The following is an 18,483-nucleotide window of genomic DNA, read 5'->3' as shown; positions in this document are numbered from 1 at the left end:
ATAATTAGAACTGAGTCTTTATTATTTTTACTTTCAACTCTTAAATGTGTAATCAACTTGAGATCAATACATTGATTATTGTCAGACACTTTGGTTATGTTTGGGTTTTCCTGTGTTTAGAAGCACTTCCTGTCCCGGTGCTCTTGTTTTGTCAGTGTTTCCTGTTTGGTCTCTGTGTGTTGCAGCACTTTTACTTTCTGTTCCATGTCCGTCAGCACACCTGCTCCTCCTTTAATGACTTGTGTTTAGTTCCACCTGGTCCCTCCTTCAGTGCTGGAACTTTCTTCCTCTGAGACGGATGCTGAGTCGGCTGTTCTGCTTCCACGCTGCTTGTAAGAAATAATATTCTTCTTTACTTGCATTCTACCTGCTATTCTCTGCATCCTGGGGTCACACACTCACCACCCGTGACAATTAGAAGTTGTTAATATGTTTACATTTTTGTTTGTTTGTTTTATGCCCTTTTTCTTCGAGAAAATTAGTTTTTTTTTATGGCAAACACACAAAATATGCAATATTTTTCCCCAAAAATATTCCAAATTGGAATATTTGAGGCAAAGTAATTGGAAACTTGAATAGACCAATAATTCATAACACTGATTTTGATTCATTATTATTTTTTGAGCAAGGACAGTTTTTAGAAAAACAAATAAATCAATCCAAAAAGGCCCCACTCGTAATTGTTAAAAATATGTCATAAATTATTTATTTATCTCCAAACCAAATTCAGATCTATCCGTTAATATAAAGTTATATATTTTTTTGTTTATGCTCTTTTTGTAATAATAATAATAATAATACTGATGAAACAAACTGCGTTTTAGTGGCCAAAACACTCATGCACCAAACACTTCATAAAGGATTATTTCATTTGAAGAACTTAGATAGGTCAATCATTCAAAAAAAAAAACATTGATTTGGGGTCAGTAAAAATTTTTTAAGCAAAGACAGTTAAAAAATAAAAAAAATAAAAAAATAGCTCTAAAAGTCTCTGGGTTCCATTAGTCCCCATTTTTAATTAAAAAATAAGTCATAAAAGGAATAGTTTTTTTAAACTTTTAATTCTCAAATCTCTAGATGAACTTCCGATCCATCCATCATTGTTTTTTTTTATTGTTTTTTTTATGTTTTTTTTTTTGGTTTGTTGTGTGACCTTTTTGCCCTTTTTTTTTTTTTTTTATTCATTATTTTTTGGAGCAAAGAGTTAAAAAATAAAAAATAAAAATAGCTCTAAAAGTCTCTGGGTTCCATTAGTCCCCACTCATAAATAAAACATAAGTCATAAAAATAATTGTTTTTTTTAACTTTTAATTCTCAAATCTCTAGATGAATTTCAGATCCATCTATCATAAGTTTTTATTTTTTATAATGTTTTTTTTTTGTTTGTTGTATGACCTTTTTGCTCTTTTTATTTTTTGTTAAATTTTTGTACCGTATATATTGTTTTCACATAAACCTTAGGCTTTGGTCAAGCTTTTAAAATAAATAATCTGAATTAGTAATGAATACATTTCTTAACTAAACTGTCAATTAAATTAAAGTGCAAAGGAAAATACAGTTTCACCACTTTAGTCATAACTTTTGCGCTTAAGAAACGTCTTTAGCTCCAGATTTCTTCTGTTTGTTCGATATTGTCTTTACTGCCACAAGTGGTGGAAAAGTGTATTACAACCGAGTACCACAGCTGAGAAATAGATCATTTTTGGCCGCCCTTTAGCGGGCATTCCTACGGCCCTATGGTTAAGAAACACTGCCTTAAATTATATTCTTAACTGCTATGCAAGAGTCCAAAAAAAGTTAAGAATTCTTCAATCTCTGCGTAGAGGACTTTAATTCTTACTCAGTAGCCAAGGTCCACTTACAACCAAGGAAAACAACATTTTAATCTGCTTGGAACAATTAAAAAATGACTTAGTTGAACAATCTACTCTCACTGAAAACTAACTGAATATTTTTAAGTGAAACACGCAGTTGTCGATTTGACTTGGCTCAGATATTGTATTATCTGATTGATTATTGCTGGCTAAAAACAATTAAATAATTAAAGACGGTGACTCTCACCTATATCTTTTTATACAAATGTATGTAATATTTTTTAGTCGGGATGTCTTTTCCAGTAAGTGTTGCAAAAACATCCCCAGAAAGCCAAAGAAATAAATAATATTTGCATAAAAGAGGAATAAGAAGTCAGTCAATGAACTGCTTCTTCATTCATGCTGGGAAAGCAAAGATAATTGCGTCATTATTTGAAATGGTTGAGAATATGAGAACCGTTGTTGATTTTCGGTAGTCATTAAATGGCTGACAAATCTGTTTCCTTCTACGTAAGCGGAGAAGGTCCAGGAGCCAAAGAGTTGGCAGATCAACTCATGAAAGCCTCTTCCAAAAGGTGCAAGTGACACCACTGGAGTTCACATTTATGTCGGCTGAGCAATTTCACTTTTTTATTGACATCGTCGTCAGAATGAAGCGCAAGAAGGACTTTTAGAGCATTTGTGGGACTTCTTGAATACAAAACACAGACAACACATTCAGGCTGATGGCGGTGAAAAAAACGACACCATTAGAGATGACACCTGATTCTGACCACTTGCATGCCTTTGTTAGATTACGGAGACTTGATTCTTCTGAGGGCACTCACCACTTATTTAAGCAAAAACCGGACTCTGTGCCTTAGCTTGTATCACTGCTTGTGGCAACCTGGTCCACTATTGCACTTTATATGCAGAGGCAAACTGTACATCTTTGTCAGTCCATTGATTTTCTCCATGGATGTTTTTTTTAAATTTATAAATCACTTCCTGGTCCGGTTCCCCCTTATTTATGTTATTTTAGACCTGAGTCGCTACATCCTTGACGTGTTGGTCCCTAGAGCCTACACAAGTCTTGGTAGATTTGCTGCTCCATGCTCGTGGAATGAAACACAGAAGGATCTGAGGTTACCTGAACTCATCACTTTTTCAGGCCATTTTAAAAGATCGAGAAGTTGTTTCTTTTGGGAAATGAATGTTTTTTTATGTTTTTGTTTTACTTAATTTATGTTTACGATGTATTTAATGTGTGCTTTTAACTATAGTTGTTGTTCTGTGTAAGCATGATACCTGTTTTTGCTGATTGCTCTTGTAAAAGAGATTTTAATCTCGACGAACGAAAGGAAAATGGGGAAAAAAGAACAATGCTTGTGTTTATCCGTATTAAAACTAACATCAGTTCATGTTTACACGTGGAAATATGAACTTACAGATTTGTTGTGACCAGGCCTGGAAGTTTTGTCATTTTAGGGGCAAGGCCACTCGGCCTTTGGTGTCGTCAACCATTTTGAGGGCAGAGAGGCCAAATGTTAGGGCAAGAAGGCCATTAAATACAATATTTTAAGTCCATGGTCCTAATTTATGTAGCTTCAAGGTCAAAGATGATTATATTTTTAATATACATTACATTCAATTAAATATATGAAGCTGTTTATTTTGCAGAATGTATTATTTATTAATAGATAATAAAATACTAAATAATATTAACAAATAACATGTGATTGTTCCCTTTGTCCCGATTCTATTTATAACTTGAGGGGATCTGGTTTGGTGGCTGCAGGATTAGGTCTCTGCTTTTTGCAGATGATGTGGTCCTGATGGCTTCATCTGGCCAGGATCTTCAGCTCTCACTGGATCGGTTCGCAGCCGAGTGTGAAGCGACTGGGATGAGAATCAGCACCTCCAAGTCCGAGTCCATGGTTCTTGCCCGGAAAAGGGTGGAGTGCCATCTCCGGGTTGCAGAGGAGACCCTGCCCCAAGTGGAGGAGTTCAAGTACCTGGGAGTCTTGTTCACGAGTGAGGGAAGAGTGGATGGTGAGATGGACAGGTGGATCGGTGCGGCGTCTTCAGTAATGCGGACGCTGTATCGATCCGTTGTGGTGAAGAAGGAGCTGAGCCGGAAGGCAAAGCTCTCAATTTACCGCTCGATCTACGTTCCCATCCTCACCTATGGTCATGAGCTTTGGGTTATGACCGAAAGGACAAGATCACGGGTACTGAAATGAGTTTCCTCCGCCGGGTGGCGGGTCTCTCCCTTAGAGATAGGGTGAGAAGCTCTGTCATCCGGGAGGAGCTCAAAGTAAAGCCGCTGCTCCTCCACATGGAGAGGAGCCAGATGAGGTGGTTTGGGCATCTGGTCAGGATGCCACCCGAACGCCTCCCTAGGGAGGTGTTTAGGGCACGTCCGACCGGTAGGAGGCCACGGGGAAAACCCAGGACACTTTGGGAAGACTATGTCTCCCGGCTGGCCTGGGAACGACTCGGGATCACCTGGAAGGAGCTAGACGAAGTGGCTGCGGAGAGGGAAGTCTGGGCTTCTCTGCTTAGGCTGCTGCCCCCGCGGCCCCACCTCGGATGAACGGAAGAAGATGGATGGATGTGATTTTTCATGCTGAATGGAAAACAGCAAATGAACACATCAGCTCAAGTAGACACAATTCTGGCTTCTTCTGCCTTTGAGACTTCCCTGAAACTACGCTGTGACACGGAAACTGCATTAAACTCACTCTTCTACAGAGACAAACAGTATCAAATGCAATGTTAAAACAATTATTTAGCTCCAGTTTAACCCCTTAACAACTGGGAAAGCATCTGTCGTTTTAGATTTGATGTCGAACAATGCAGTTACTCACAATGTCACTTTGTTCCCCACTACAAACTTCTACACCTGCTATTTTTCAACATTAAAGGGTTTGAAGTTAGCCGGCAGTACATTCCAAATAGAACCCATGCTGTAGTGTTCCTTTTGCCCACGATAAAAACACTTCCTGTCATACTACATTCCAAATAGAACCCATGCTGTAGTGTTCCTTTTCTCCACGATAAGAACACTTCCTGTCATAGTACATTCCAAATAGAACCCATGCTGTAGTGTTCCTTTTGCCCATGATAAGAACACTTCCTGTCTTAGTACATTCCAAATAGAACCCATGCTGTAGTGTTCCTTTTGCCCACAATAAGAACACTTCCTGTCATAGTACATTCCAAATTGAACCTATGCTGTTGTGTTCCTTTTGCCCACGATAAAAACACTTCATGTCATAGTACATTCCACATAGAACCCATACTGTAGTGTTCCTTTTTCGCATGATAAGAACACTTCCTGTCATGGTACATTCAAAATAGAACCCATGCTGTAGTGTTCCTTTTGCCCACGGTAAAAACACTTCATGTCGTGGTACATTCCAAATAGAACCCATACTGTAGTGTTCCTTTTGCGCATGATAAGAACACTTCCTGTCTTAGTACATTCCAAATAGAACCCATACTGTAGTGTTCCTTTTGCGCATGATAAGAACACTTCCTGTCTTAGTACATTCCAAATAGACCCATATTGTAGTGTTCCTTTTGCCCACGATAAGAACACTTCCTGTCATAGTACATTCCAAATAGAACACATGCTGTAGTGTTCCTTTTGCCCACAATAAGAACACTTCCTGTCATAGTACATTCCAAATTGAACCTATGCTGTTGTGTTCCTTTTGCCCACGGTAAAAACACTTCCTGTCATAGTACATTCCAAATAGAACCCATGCTGTAGTGTTCCTTTTGCCCACGATAAGAACACTTCCTGTCATATTACATTCCAAATAGAACCCATGCTGTAGTGTACCTTTTGCCCATGATAAAAACACTTCATGTCATAGTACATTCCACATAGAACCCATACTGTTGTGTTCCTTTTGCCCATGATAAGAACATTTCCTGTCATGGTACATTCAAAATAGAACTCATGCTGTAGTGTTCCTTTTGCCCACGGTAAAAACACTTCATGTCGTAGTACATTCCAAATAGAACCCATACTGTAGTGTTCCTTTTGCGCATGATAAGAACACTTCCTGTCTTAGTACATTCCAAATAGACCCATGCTGTAGTGTTCCTTTTGCCCACGATAAAAACACTTCCTGTCGTAGTACATTCCAAATAGAACCCATGCTGTAGTGTTCCTTTTGCCCACGATAAAAACACTTCCTGTCGTAGTACATTCCAAATAGAACCCATACTGTAGTGTTCCTTTTGCCCACGATAAAAACACTTCCTGTCATAGTACATTCCAAATAGAACCTATACTGTAGTGTTCCTTTTGCCCACGATAAAAACACTTCCTGTCGTAGTACATTCCAAATAGAACCCATGCTGTAGTGTTCCTTTTGCCCACGATAAAAACACTTCCTGTCATAGTACATTCCAAATAGAACCTATACTGTAGTGTTCCTTTTTCCCACGATAAGAACACTTCCTGTCGTAGTACATTCAAAATAGATCACATGCTGTAGTGTTCCTTTTGCCCACGATAAGAACACTTTCTGTCATAGTACATTCCAAATAGAACTCATGCTGTAGTGTTTCTTTTGCCCATGATAAGAACACTTCCTGTCATAGTACATTCCACATAGAGCCCATGCTGTAGTGTTCCTTTTGCCCAGGATAAGAACACTTCCTGTCATAGTACATTCCAAATAGAACCCATGCTGTAGAGTTCCTTTTGCCCACGATAAGAACACTTCCTGTCACAGTACATTCCAAAAGAACTAATGCTTAAAATGTGTTTCTTTTGCCCACAATGACGATAACATCTCGGGATATCATTTAGTGACGGTCGGAATGTTTTCTCTGTGCGTTTTTTTATCCGCGGTAAACTATCGTGGGTGAGAGAAAACTGCAAAACCCGCACACATGGTCGCGTTGCGTAGCTAAATATGAATGTATATGTACATGTATGTGTATATGTATGTTTGTACAGGGAATGTATATGTACATGTATGTGTATATGTATGTTTGTACAGTGAATGTATATGTACATGTATGTATGTATATGTATGTTTGTACAGTGAATGTATATGTACATGTATGTGTATATGTATGTTTGTACAGGGAATGTATATGTACATGTATGTGTATATGTATGTTTGTACAGGGAATGTATATGTACATGTATGTGTATATGTATGTTTGTACAGGTAATGTATATGTACATGTATGTGTATATGTATGTTTGTACAGTGAATGTATATGTACATGTATGTGTATATGTATGTTTGTACAGTGAATGTATATGTACAGAATGTGTATATGTATGTTTGTACAGGGAATGTATATGTACATGTATGTGTATATGTATGTTTGTACAGGTAATGTATATGTACATGTATGTGTATATGTATGTTTGTACAGTGAATGTATATGTACAGTATGTGTATATGTATGTTTGTACAGTGAATGTATATGTACAGTATGTGTATATGTATGTTTGTACAGTGAATGTATATGTACATGTATGTGTATATGTATGTTTGTACAATGAATGTATATGTACAGTATGTGTATATGTATGTTTGTACAGTGAATGTATATGTACAGTATGTGTATGCTTGTACAGTGAATGTATATGTACAGTATGTGTATGTTTGTACAGTGAATGTATATGTACAGTATGAGTATGTTTGTACAGTGAATGTATATGTACAGTATGTGTATATGTTTGTTTGTACAGTGAATGTATATGTACATGTATGTGTATATGTATGTTTGTACAGTGAATGTATATGTACAGTATGTGTATATGTATGTTTGTACAGTGAATGTATATGTACAGTATGTGTATATGTATGTTTGTACAGTGAATGTATATGTACCTGTATGTGTATATGTATGTTTGTACAGGGAATGTATATGTACATGTATGTATGTATGTATGTGTATGTTTGTACAGTGAATGTATATGTACAGTATGTGTATATGTATGTTTGTACAGTGAATGTATATGTACATGTATGTGTATATGTATGTTTGTATAGTGAATGTATATGTACAGTATGTGTATGTGTATGTTTGTACAGTGAATGTATATGTACAGTATGTGTATATGTATGTTTGTACAGTGAATGTATATGTACAGTATGTGTATATGTATGTTTGTACAGTGAATGTATATGTACATGTATGTGTATATGTATGTTTGTACAGTGAATGTATATGTACGTGTATGTGTATATGTATGTTTGTACAGTTAATATGTATATGTACAGTATGTGTATATGTATGTTTGTACAGTGAATGTATATGTACGTGTATGTGTATATGTGTTTGTACAGTGAATGTATATGTACAGTATGTGTATATGTATGTTTGTACAGTGAGTGTATATGTACATGTATGTTTGTACAGGGAATGTATATGTACATGTATGTATGTATGTATGTGTATGTTTGTACAGTGAATGTATATGTACAGTATGTGTATATGTATGTTTGTACAGTGAATGTATATGTACAGTATGTGTATATGTATGTTTGTACAGTGAATGTATATGTACATGTATGTGTATATGTATGTTTGTACAGTGAATGTATATGTACAGTATGTGTATATGTATGTTTGTACAGTGAATGTATATGTACAGTATGTGTATATGTATGTTTGTACAGTGAATGTATATGTACATGTATGTGTATATGTATGTTTGTACAGTGAATGTATATGTACAGTATGTGTATATGTATGTTTGTACAGTGAATGTATATGTACAGTATGTGTATATGTATGTTTGTACAGTGAATGTATATGTACAGTTTGTGTATATGTATGTTCGTACAGGGAATGTATATGTACATGTATGTGTATATGTATGTTTGTACAGTGAATGTATATATACGTGTATGTGTATATGTATGTTTGTACAGTGAATGTATATGTACAGTAGGTGTATATGTATGTTTGTACAGTTAATATGTATATGTACAGTATGTGTATATGTATGTTCGTACAGGGAATGCATATGTACATGTATGTGTATATGTGTGTTTGTACAGTGAATGTATATGTACAGTATGTGTATATGTATGTTTGTACAGTGAATGTATATGTACAGTATGTGTATATGTATGTTTGTACAGTGAATGTATATGTACAGTATGTGTATATGTATGTTTGTACAGTGAATGTATATGTACAGTATGTGTATATGTATGTTTGTACAGTGAATGTATATGAATGTGTATGTGTATATGTATGTTTGTACAGTGAATGTATATGTACAGTATGTGTATATGTATGTTTGTACAGTGAATGTATATGTACAGTATGTGTATATGTGTGTTTGTACAGTGAATGTATATGTACAGTATGTGTATATGTATGTTTGTACAGTGAATGTATATGTACAGTATGTGTATATGTATATTTGTACAGTGAATGTATGTGTACATGTATGTATGTATATGTATGTTTGTACAGTGAATGTATGTGTACAGTATGTGTATATGTATGTTTGTACAGTGAATGTATATGTACAGTATGTGTATATGTATGTTTGTACAGTGAATGTATATGTACAGTATGTGTATATGTATGTTTGTACAGTGAATGTATATGTACAGTATGTGTATATGTATATTTGTACAGTGAATGTATGTGTACATGTATGTATGTATATGTATGTTTGTACAGTGAATGTATGTGTACAGTATGTGTATATGTATGTTTGTACAGTGAATGTATATGTACAGTATGTGTATGTGTATGTTTGTACAGTGAATGTATGTGTACAGTATGTGTATATGTATGTTTGTACAGTGAATGTATATGTACAGTATGTGTATATGTATGTTTGTACAGTGAATGTATATGTACAGTATGTGTATATGTATGTTTGTACAGTGAATGTATATGTACAGTATGTGTATATGTATGTTTGTCAATAAATGAGTGATGAAACATGACTGTACGTTGGCTATGCACATGTGCGCCGGTGTCCATGTGTAAAAGGAGTCCGATCACATGATCTCGGGGCGTGACGTCACGCGCACCCCAGCCACAGCGGGTGTACCTAATGTTTCGTCCCTGCCGTGACTACACGCACACACACATTATTGGAATGACTTCATTTTATTTACAAATGAACAGATGGATTTTTTTTGGGTCATTATTTCATTTCACGCAACTTGTACTCCCTCTCTCTCTCCCTCTCTCTCTTCTCTCTCTCCTCTCTCTCCCCCTCTCTCTCTCTCTCCCCCTCCGCGCGGTTCTTATCTGGGTGCGCATCGTCAGTTCCAGTCTGAAGTGGTCCTGACAGCTGCCGCCTGGTCCGGTCCACTTGCCGCCTCTTCTGCCGCCTGCGTGTCATCCACGTACCCCCCCACGTAACCCCCCTTCCCTCCCTCCCTCCCCCCCCCGGCCCGCCACCGGATATCAGTCAGGGGACGCAAAACGTGCGTAATTAGGGATGCATTTCTCTCTCTGTCTTGTGCTAGTGATGCTGTTTACTCATCTTGTTTATTCATCTTGTTTACTCATCTTGTCTTCCCGCAGCTGCGCGCGTTCCGGCCGCTGGACTTCAACTTGCGGGCGACGGAAGACGAAGGGAAACTCCTCGGGATTCTCCTCCGCGCACCGCGCACGCATCTTCACTCTCCGGTGAGCTCACTTTTTTATATTATTATTTTTATTTGTATTTTTTTTTACGTCCACCGCCAAACTTATCGTCGCTTTATTGGATTCCACGGGCAATTGTTTACCGAGCGGAAGTGAACTCTAATTAAGAGAGGAAATTGGAAGGATGTTGAAGGTGCTAATGAGGGTCACGTGACAATGACGTCGCCTCCCCCCCAGGGCCACGTGTATAAACATCAACAAATAAAAGCCTCCTTGCACAATTTGATGATTGCGTATTTTACACTTGCTGTAGAAACCCTAACTCAAAATAAGTGTTTATTTTCATAACAAAACACACATTAGATATTAATAGTATTATTAATTGTGAAAGTGAAAATATATTTCTTTACATGTCATTATTTTCACTGTAACATGGACAGTATTTTACTGTGAAATAAATGTTAATTGCAGTATTTTGCTGTCATTTCCAATACAGTATTTTATTTTGAAAAAAAAATACTGTGAAATCCTGGTTATTTTTTTTACCAGCCATAAAGTCAGCTACACATAAATGATGTGGGGGGCCACAATAAATTGGACATATTTGGCCCCCCGGCCCGTGAGTTTGACCCCCTGCGGTTTTGGGGACCCTTGTTGATGCTAGGTGGTCCATGTTTTAGGGACCCTTGTCGATGCTAGGTGGTCCATGTTTTAGGGACCCTTGTCGATGCTAGGTGGTCCATGTTTTAGGGACCCTTGTCGATGCTAGGTGGTCCATGTTTTAGGGACCCTTGTTGATGCTAGGTGGTCCATGTTTTAGGGACCCTTGTTGATGCTAGGTGGTCCATGTTTTAGGGACCCTTGTTGATGCTAGGTGGTCCATGTTTTAGGGACCCTTGTCGATGCTAGGTGGTCCATGTTTTGGGGGACCCTTGTTGATGCTAGGTGGTCCATGTTTTGGGGACCCTTGTCGATGCTAGGTGGTCCATGTTTTGGGGACCCTTGTTGATGCTAGGTGGTCCATGTTTTGGGGACCCTTGTTGATGCTAGTTGGTCCATGTTTTAGGGACCCTTGTCGATGCTAGGTGGTCCATGTTTTGGGGGACCCTTGTTGATGCTAGGTGGTCCATGTTTTGGGGACCCTTGTCGATGCTAGGTGGTCCATGTTTTGGGGACCCTTGTTGATGCTAGGTGGTCCATGTTTTGGGGACCCTTGTCGATGCTAGGTGGTCCATGTTTTAGGGACCCTTGTTGATGCTAGGTGGTCCATGTTTTAGGGACCCTTGTTGATGCTAGGTGGTCCATGTTTTAGGGACCCTTTTTGATGTTAGGTGGTCCATATTTTAGGGACCCTTGTTGATGCTAGGTGGTCCATGTTTTGGGGACCCTTGTTGATGCTAGGTGGTCCATGTTTTGGGGGACCCTTGTCGATGCTAGGTGGTCCATCTTTTGGGGACCCTTGTCGATGCTAGGTGGTCCATGTTTTAAGGACCCTTGTTGATGCTAGGTCAGGGGTCGGCAACCCGCGGCTCCGGAGCCGCATGCGGCTCTTTGACCACTGATGCGGCTCAGCTGCATACTTGCCGATCCCCCCGATTTTCCCAGGAGACTTATGGATCTCAGTGCCTCTCCTAGACAACTCCCAGGGCAAATATAATCCTATTTTCATTCTAATTACTAAATTAAGGGCGTGCCCTAATTGCACTGTAGTAATTGTTCTCTATAGCATTTACAAACAGCGTGCCAGCCCGGCCACATGTTGTATGTAGCTTTTGCTTGTACACGTAGGAGACAGCAAAGCATACTTAGTCATCAGCCACACAGCTTACACTGACGGTAGCCGTATAAAACAACTTTAACATTGTTACGTTACAAATATGCGCCACACTGTGAACCCACACCAAAAAAGAATGAAAAACACATTTCTGGAGAACATCTGCACTGTAACACAACATAAACACAACACAACCAATACCCAGAATCCCATGCAGCAGCCCTAACTCTTCCGGTCTAGATTATACACCCCCGCTACCCCCCACCGTGCGTCGGTTGAGCGGAAGAGTTAGTGATGCATGGGATTCTGGGTATTTGTTGTGTTGTGTTTATGTTGTGTTACAGTGCAGATGTTCTCCAGAAATGTGTTTGTCATTCTTTTTTGGTGTGGGTTCAAAGTGTGGCGCATATTTGTAACGTAACAGTGTTAAAGTTGTTTTATACGGCTACCGTCAGTGTAAGCTGTGTGGCTGCTGACCTAGTACGCCTTGCTGTCACTTACGTGAGCAAGCTAAAGCTGCATTCTACATGTGGTCGAGCAGGTACACTGTTTGGGCAGGCTGTAGAGGGCGCCAAAAGCAGCGCCATCACTCCCTGATATTCGGGAGTCTCCCGGAAATAATGAGAGGGTTGGCAAGTATGACGCTATCAAGCGCCATTCATTCAAAACTCGCGGGCCGCACTAACATCATATTTCCATATTAAAGTGCGTGCCGGTGCGTGTGTCTGGGACCCCTGGTTAACATAGCACAAAGCAATTTAAGCTTTGTATGCAGTGTTTTTCATTTTAAATGTAAAAATTTTTTTTGTGGCTCCCATTATTTTCTTTAATTTGTGAAACTTGCCAAAATGGCTCTTTGAGTGGTAAAGGTTGCCGCCCCCTGTGCTAGGTGGTCCATGTTTTGGGGGACCCTTGTCGATGCTAGGTGGTCCATGTTTTGGGGACCCTTGTTGAGGCTAGGTGGTCCATGTTTTGGGGGACCCTTGTCGATGCTAGGTGGTCCATGTTTGGCGTGGAGGCGGTCCCTCGTCTGCTGTTTATCAATTAATGGCGTCCAGTATGTCGCTCTCTCTCACACTTCCCGCCAGCTCCAACCTTCCTCTGCCCACACGCCATCCGCCGCCATCGCACCTCCCACAGAGACACACTTGCTGTGCACGGCCCCGGTAGCTGGGGATGCGCCACCGCTTGCGCCGATAAAAGGGTGGTGGTGGTGGGGGGTTGGGCTCTCTAACTTTAACAGGCACTCTTGGTTCTTGGGAGGAGGATGGACTTCTTCTGGAGAGGCGGAGATGGTCCGAGTAGTTTGCTGGAGTTTCACTTTTTGACTTTTATGTGTACATATCAAAATAATATAATATATAATTATTATAATTGGATATTACGAGTATAGGAAAGTTGGACTCCTACCTTTCATTCAGAAATATCTAGCAGCTGAAATGGCCAAACATGAATAAGTGGAGTTTTTTTTAATGTTCCCATCATGCATTGCGGTGGATTTAAATGAGTGTAATTATTGTCTAGTTATGTGTTGTGTTTGGAAGTTGTTGTTTTTTCTATAACATCCACAAAGTTCAGTGAGCAGGGTTGCGATTAATTTATTTTTTAATTTAAATTTTTTTTATTTTATAAACTTTTTATTTATAAATTGCAACATTTACAAACAGTTGAGAAATAATAATCAACATAAGTACAAAAACAGTACAAAACAGCGTCAGGGGGTTGTAAACTCAAAGTAACTAAAATAGAATGCAAAGTGTGTGTGTGTATATATATGTAACAGTCAGCGTTCTGCGTTGTGTATTTTCTTAGTGAGGCACACACACCGGAGTTGAATCACGGGGATTTATTCACCTTTTTTTGGAAAAAAAAACAAAAACAGGGCGTCACACACAGTCCACGGCAAACGGAATCTCTCTCCAAAGCTCCGAGCGTCAGTGCTCACTCAATTCAATTATACATGTTTAAATGTGGAAATGGCAATAATAATAATAAAGGTAAAAAAAAAGCATAATAGTCTCAAATAAATTAATTAAATAAAACACAGTATATAAAATATATACTTCAGCAAATAACAATATATATTAAGAAAAAGGATCCTTAAAGGCCTACTGAAATGAAATGTTTTTATTTAAACGGGAATAGCAGATCCATTCTATGTGTCATACTTGATCATTTCGCGATATTGCCATATTTTTGCTGAAAGGATTTAGTAGAGAAAATCGACGATAAAGTTTGCAACTTTTGCTCGCTGATAAAAAAAGCCTTGCCTGTAGCGGAAGTAGCGTGACGTCACAAGCGGTAGTGCTGCTCACAATTCCCCGTTGTTTACAATGGAGTGAGAGAGATTCGGACCGAGAAAGTGATGATTACACCATTAATTTGAGCGAGGATGAAAGATTCGTAGATGAGGAACGTTACAGTGAAGGACTTGAAAGGCAGTGATGGACGTATATTTTTTCGCTCTGACCGTAACTTAGGTACAAGCTGGCTCATTGGATTCCACACTCTCTCCTTTTTCTATTGTGGATCACAGATTTGTATTTTAAACCATTTTAGATACTATATCCTCTTGAAAATGAGAGTAGAGAACGCGAAATGGACATTCACAGTGACTGAACATGTAAATACACGATTAATAATTCAGCTTTGCGAAGCTAAAAAAATAGAAGCTAACCTAGCTACGTAGCCAACTTGATAGCAGCAGTCTCAAATGCAGATAGAAACTAAATTTTAAAAAAACCTGACTGGATGGATAGACAGAAGACCAATAATACTATTAAACCATGAACATGTAAATACACGATTAATAATATTCCGCTTGGCGAAGCCAAAAAAACAGAAGCTAACCTAGCTGCGTAGCCAACGCGATAGCATCAGTCTCAAATGCAGATAGAAACTAAATAAAAAAACCCTGACTGGATGGATAGACAGAAGATCAATAATACTATTAAACCATGAACATGTAAATACACGGTTAATAATATTCCGCTTGGCGAAGCTAAAAAAAACAGAAGCTAACCTAGCTGCGTAGCTAACTTAGATGCGGCGGCGGGCGTTGTACGCTTTTGACGACACCCCGGCCGCCATCAGAGTCGGCAAGAAACATATATTTCCCCAAAGTTACGTACGTCACATGCACATATCGAAACGCACGTACGGGCAATCGATCAAATGTTTGGAAGCCAAAGCTGTACTCACCGTAGTGCGTCTGCTATCCTGCTCAAAACACAACACAACCTCCTGGTGTTGGTGTTGCTGTAGCCCGCTGCTCCACCGGCTCCAACTTTCTTATTTGCAGTCTCCAGTGTCCATTAAACAAATTGCTCAATCGCTTTATTAACAAGCGGTAACTGGTTGTAGTTCAAAAAGTAACGCACACACATACACGAGCTGCTGTTAGCCAAAAGTCACGATCACACACACTCAAGTTCTCCGCCAACTCACTTGCGCATGCGTGTTCCCCAAACCCTTAAAGACACAGTACACTAATGCAAATATTACAGATATTACAGTATCGTACTTAGCCGCTAAGACACCGATCGATCCCACCTACAACGTTCTTCTTTGCAGCCTCCATTGTTCATTAAACAAATTGCAAAAGATTCACCAACACAGATGTCCAGAATACTGTGGAATTTTGTCAAAGAAAACAAGAGGCTTTTCTATTGGGTCTGATGGGGTCCAACCACTTCCGTTGCTTTTATGACGTCACACGCATAAATCATATCCAAAGGAGTTTTACAACCGGAAGTGTGGCGGGAATTTTAAAATGTCACTTTATAAGTTAACCCGGCCGTATTGGCATGTGTTGCAATGTTAAGATGTCATCATTGATATATAAACTATCAGACTGCGTGGTCGCTAGTAGTGGCTTTCAGTAGGCCTTTAAATGTGCAGCAATACACCTCATCTTTCCCACCCACATCAATTCTTTTTATATTTTTTATACAATAAACTAAGCCAAAAAAACTCATAACAGACATACCTTTTTTTGGAAAAAAAACAAAAACAGGGCATCACACACAGTCCACGACAAACGGAATCTCTCTCCACTAAAGAATAAAGAAAGAAATAGCCACTCATATAAATGCTAGAGTGGCACACAAGATGTCCACACAGCAGAGCCCCTGACCCCTGCACACACTCATGAGACAGGAGACCCCGCAACAACTGCTGCTAGCAGTAAGCTAACCAAGCTAACCCACACATCCTTTAGCATACAAAAGTTCGTTTTTTTCCAACAATAAACAACCATTCGGGAATTCAACACGCATGCACACCAACAAGTCACAAAACAGTGTGCATTCCCACAAAACACTTTTAAAAGCGACAACCAAAATGTTTATAAAAAAACAAAAGGAGAGAGACATAAACGTGACTTACCAGCTCCGAGCGTCAGTGCTCACTGGATGTGCGTATCGATCCTGTGGTATCGATATATCGATACTCACACGCTACTCATTTGGCATCACTTTTCTGAAAAAAGTATCGATATAAACCAAAAAACGGCGTGTGGGGGGTGCAAGCATCACTTTCAGATGTTTTTGATGACTTACTTAACTTCCTATGTGCTGGGACACCCCTGTACCTGGCAGAGTATAGAGCTGGCCCAGTCACGTGACAGGAGACAGCCAATGAGCGTCGTCAACGTGCAACACACACACACACACACACACACACACACACACACACACACACACACACACACACACACACACACACACACACACACACACACACACACACACACACACACACACACACACACACACAGCCAGCCGACATATCCAGTGTTGTCCAATTGTTGACTTAAAACAGGCATTGTTTTTTTGTTTTTTTTTTAGTAATGTTTACTGAATATTTTTGTTTAAATGATTATCCTAAATTCAAATAATTTCCACACAGGGGAATTTACTGTTAGTTGAACATTGCTTGAGTATTTAAAACAAGATAAGAAAGAGATACAATTTGGAGATTCTTCATCTTTGCATTACAGTTTTATTTTTTTTCCAAGAAAATCTTGAATATATGATTGAATGTGATTTTGGTTTTAATCTGTGACATGATTTCTTACATTTCGAAAACATTAGCCTATTTCATATTTCATTAATTGCTAATTATATCACAAACTTTAAAAAATAACTGCCGCTTCTTGCAATTCGGATTTGACTGTTAATTGGAAAGCCCTAATATTTAATTATTATTATATATAATATATAGTTATTATTATATATAATATTTAATTTATTTTTCATATTTGTTATTTATTTTAATTTTACTTTTATTATATATTGACCATAATAAATGTGGTATAAATGGTCTGTATTTGTCTTGTGATTTGTCTTAAATAATAACAATAGTAATAATATTTTTGACTGACAAAAAATTGCCAATAAGAAATTATTGGTATCGGTATCGATGAAAATGCAAGAAAAAGTATCGGTATCGAATCCTAAAAGTGTGGTATCGCCCATCCCTACACTGAAGCTGGTCACAAAGGTGCGACGCCAAATCACCCCCCAGGGAAACAAAAAGGTATGTAACGGAAAATAATAGAGTGGAACCTATTTACAGTGAGAAACACTTTTAGGGAAGTTCACAACAAAAAATGATGTGAATAATTGACCAAAATTAAAATAAAATAAAATAAAATTTAGCTAGGCTACATATATACATATATATATATATATATATATATATATATATATATATATATATATATATATATATATATATATATATATATATATATATATATATATATATTTTGGGGCGGCATGGCGTAGTGGGTAGAGCGCCCGTGTCAGAAACATGAGGGTTGCCTTGGGCAGGACACTTCACCCTTGCTCCCGGTGCCGCTCACACCGGTGAATGAATGATAGGTGGTGGTCGGAGGGGCCGTAGGCGCAAATTGGCAGCCACGCTTCCGTCAGTCTACCCCAGGGCAGCTGTGGCTACGAAAGTAGCTTACCACCACCAGGTGTGAATGAATGATGGGTTTTTAACATGTAAAGCGACTTTGGGTACTTAGAAAAGCGCTATATAAATCCCAGGTATTATTATTATTATTATATGTATGTACGTATATATGTATGTATGTATGTATGCATGTATGTATGTATATAAAAAAAACATTTCTGTAAATAATTTTAAATTTGGAACACAGCATCATCGTTTTCACAGCTTTTTGGTTGTTAGAGCTAGAGAGTGTTTTAACGTAGAGTTCTAATTCTTGCAGGGTTGTTATGTGTGACCGCGTGTTGACTTTCTGTGTTAGTTTTTTTGCGCCATGAGTGGGGAGAG

The 18,483-nt window shown here is 38.6% G+C and overlaps 1 protein-coding gene across 1 annotated transcript in view; it reads left to right on the top strand.

Annotated features, from left to right (window-relative positions):
* Positions 1 to 275: 275 nt before the first annotated feature.
* The window catches only part of LOC133634240 (receptor-type tyrosine-protein phosphatase delta-like), a 643,216-nt gene continuing 625,008 nt past the window's right edge, over positions 276 to 18,483 (top strand). Inside the window, exons 1-2 of the mRNA XM_062027362.1 lie at positions 276 to 332; positions 10,341 to 10,445. The gene's annotated coding sequence lies outside the window, so the exon portion shown is untranslated. The remainder of the gene's footprint in view (positions 333 to 10,340; positions 10,446 to 18,483) is intronic.

The sequence above is a fragment of the Entelurus aequoreus genome, linkage group LG18, assembly GCF_033978785.1.
Source record: "Entelurus aequoreus isolate RoL-2023_Sb linkage group LG18, RoL_Eaeq_v1.1, whole genome shotgun sequence".
NCBI lineage: Eukaryota > Metazoa > Chordata > Actinopteri > Syngnathiformes > Syngnathidae > Entelurus > Entelurus aequoreus.
Note: the sequence above shows the minus strand (reverse complement) of the source record. Positions and strands in the feature narration are given on the sequence as shown.